General features: G+C 32.0%; 1 long non-coding RNA gene across 1 annotated transcript; it reads left to right on the top strand.

Annotated features, from left to right (window-relative positions):
• The first annotated feature begins 323 nt into the window (after positions 1-323).
• On the top strand, positions 324-2,689 carry LOC133821050 (uncharacterized). The gene is made up of 2 exons (XR_009887283.1): positions 324-880; positions 2,004-2,689. It is a non-coding gene; the product is annotated as an uncharacterized LOC133821050 (long non-coding RNA).
• The last annotated feature ends 1,053 nt before the right edge of the window (positions 2,690-3,742 follow it).

Raw genomic sequence — 3,742 nt, 5'->3', positions numbered from 1 at the left:
TTATGTGTAATTTTTTTATTTACCATAATATTAAATATTAGAATTTGTGAAAAGACCATAATACCCTCAAGTTTGGGATTGGTTCAAGGGGCATTTTAGAGACTTTATTTCTTCTGTTTTAACATGATTAAATATTCATAAAATTGATTAAATTTTTGAAATTTAACTGATAATATCAGTTGTGGAACTTAGTCAATTTATTTTATTTTTTTTTAAAGAAAAAAAAAATAAATTCCTTGAAAAGAGGATTTTACCACTTCAAACGCTAATTTTTTTTTTTTTTTTTAAACCTATTTCCAAAACGTGTTACCATGATAGAGAGAGTGTTCTTATCGTTTTTTTTTAAAGAGAAGAAATTTTTGAGTTCTTGCACTTGGGAAAAATCTGGGCAGTAAAGAGCATTGTAGAATCATTCTAGGGGAGGAAATAAACATTTTGAGTGTGAGAAATACATTTATAAAGCCTCGGATTGTGATTCACCATTTTTATCCAAGAAAATGCATATTCTTGGATAATTTTGGATTTAAGTGTGTTCAAGAGTGTATGGTGTGTGTGGTTGGTGATAAACAAGCTTAGGGGACTCCAATAATCGGTTTTGACGTGAAGAAATGGGCTGAAATGGTCTAGAGCAAGAAAAACTAATTTTGAGCTCCATTTTTGGCGGTACACCGGACTTGGAGAAGAAGACTTCGGAACAAGGGGTTACGGACATCTTTTTGGGCTGGGGTCTATTGATTTGAAGTTCTGGACATAAGGGGATCATTTTCCAAGCAAGAGAAGGATTGGAAAGCAGCAAAAGTCAGCCATAGAGTCGCCGTCGCCGGAGAAGAAGACAAAACCGGCGATATTCCCGGCGAACCCGATCTGGGTGTTTACTGAGGTGTTTTTTTTGGTTTTTCAATCTTAAAAATTAGTACATTAATTTTAGAGCATTTTCCAACTGGTTTCATATTTTTCTGATTTTTCTTTGAATTATTATGATTTATTGAAGTTTAAATAAAGATTAATTATGAAAAATATTTTTATTGTTCAGAAAAATATGATTTTATGTTTCAATGATATCTGTATGTTTTAGAATGACTTTGTACGTTTATATTTAAGTTTTGATCGTATTTGATAATTTTCTTCAATTATTTACTTTTAAATGTGTGATTTAAGAAAATAAATGTGGAAAATTATTTAAAGTATTCTGAAAATTCTGAGAATTTTTTTATATGTTTAAAATGAGATTCTAAGGCTCTCTGTAATTTTATTTCGAATTTGTATCATTTATGAAATTTTCATGATTTATTTGGCTTATGTTATATTTTAAATATAAAAAAATATTAATGCTACTGTTCTGAACCTTAGATAATTTTTGTGTGTTACTGTAGGGTGTAGGAACCGATCTGTATAGTTAGATTCTATTTTTAATCAGTTATTAATTTTTCTTTAATTAATTAGTTTCTCTATAAATTAATTAAGAAAATTAGTTATTTTTCCCAGAAAATTCTAAAATAATTTTTATAAGTTTATTTTGGAATTTTAAACAGTTCTGTATGTTAGTTTGATTTTTTGGCTTGGTTGTGTATTTATTTATATTATTTGGGTTTTATTTGAGAAATTGAGGAAAAATAATTTATAAATGTTAAAAATTATTTTTCTGGTCGTATATGAGAATTTGCTGATTATTTAGGGTTCTGGAAAAGTTATTTATTAAATTTTGTTGTCATATGATAATTTTTATAAAATTATTGAGTCTTTAATGTAATTATGATATTAAAGGGTATTTTGGTAATTTCACATAAAAAGTAATTATATGAATTCATGCGATATGTTAGAAACATCATTGTTTGTGTATGTGACATGATGGTTTGGACCTTTTGTGGAAAATTGTTTTAATTTACGTGTCATGCATGTTAAAATGGCATAGTTAAATTATTTCGATAATTAAGGTTTCGAAACAAAACCTTAACGCCTATTTTATTTTTTCCTAAATTTTCGCTGTGTAATTGGACGTCTAGGAGCTAGTGGTCATCGAGGTGACGCAGCGAGTGGTTCGAGACACGTCAGCGGAAAACGCACTGTGTAAGGTAAGAAGAGTGGACATCTGCGCATAGGGTGTACGTTATGCGTACAACCTTGTTTTCTTATTTGTTAGTTATGTAATTATATTTGTGACCTGAATTGTTGCATTAGGTTGACTAGCATGAGGATAGTGCTAGAGATTTTAGTTAGTAGACATGCTAAGAGGATAGAGTAGGCGTGCTACTAGATTTTAGCTGCTTGTGTGAGTATAGCACTTGCAGGAATTATCTTGGGTGTGTATAACTCATGATAATAGGATGCCACCACGGAACTGCCGAGTGTGAGTACAGCGCAGGCAGGGCAACGATGTCTCGAGGGAACGGCCGAGTGTGAGTACAGCGCAGGCTAGACTAGTAGCCACCGTGGGAATGCCGAGTGTGAGTACAGCGCAGGCAAGGCAGATTACATTTCATGTCCGATCAACATGACTTGTTAGTATTTATGTGTGTGAGTGTAACTCACATTATGTTAGTGTGATATGGTGTTTATATATCACACGATGATTATTGTGCTTATGATGTTTATTTATGTTTAGTTGAAAGTTTATGTTTTCTGGTTTGGGGAGTTATGTCCTACATAGCTCTTCTTACTGGGCGTTAGCTCACGGGTACTCTGTGTGCAGGTAAAGGCAAAGCAAAGCAGTGAGTGGTGCGGGCTCGAGGCATGGACGAAACATGTTAGAGGCTGGGCTCCAGTTATTTTATGTTTTTAGAAATAAATGTTATGTTTTTAAATTTTCAGACTTGAATGGTTATTTTCCTTATGTTTTGTTATTAAACCTAGCGTCCAACATTTTTATTTTTAAATAATGAGATCTCATTGCTGCTTAAATTTTAAATACATATGTTCTCTTAGTGTCTTAAAGTATTTATTGTTTATTATTTTTAAATGGACTCCCTAAGTAACGTCTCGGGAAATCGGGGCGTTACAATTGAAAACCCAAGATATTGTATCAATACAAAATAAAGTAAAAATATAAAATAAAATGTGATATTGTATGGGATCCAATTATTTATAAAACATAAAACATGAACTTTAATTCAATTGTTCAAAAAGTAAGGGTGGAATTACAAATGAAACATAATTCAAAAGACTAAATAACGCCATCCTCAATTGACACGCAGTCTATTCATTCCATTCATCCTTAACGCACAAGCCAAGGTGCCAAGAATCCTTCCGCCTTCTTTACTTTTTTTCCCGCATCAAGCTAAAAATAAAGGAGTGAGCCTAATGCCCAGCAAGGAAAATCTACTAACACATAAATCATAAATCATAAATCATAAGACTAAATCATAAACATATACTATAAAAAAACATATATCATATAGGACTACAATATTAATGGTCATTAACTCATTAACATGGCATGTGATAAACCATCTAGGTCCTCTATCTACTAATCGAGGTAGGTTGGATGACATGGTAGTTTATGATAACCCATCTAGGTCCTCTACTGGTCGAGGTAGGGTAAATCATAACTCTAAACCATGAAAATGATAAATAATCTTGGGGTTTGCTATCTAAGCAACTATAAGCCCCAAGCGACATAAAAACATTGGGGTTTGCTAGCTAAGCAACTATAAGCCCCAAGGACCACAAGACATATTCATACATATATATCATAACATAAGCATATCCTAACATAAAAGCACATAAAATCTATCCTATTTTCCTT

Source organism: Humulus lupulus, chromosome 3, assembly GCF_963169125.1.
Source record: "Humulus lupulus chromosome 3, drHumLupu1.1, whole genome shotgun sequence".
Classification (NCBI taxonomy): domain Eukaryota; kingdom Viridiplantae; phylum Streptophyta; class Magnoliopsida; order Rosales; family Cannabaceae; genus Humulus; species Humulus lupulus.
The sequence above is the reverse complement of the archived record's forward strand: the minus strand, read 5'-3'. Positions and strand labels throughout refer to the sequence as shown.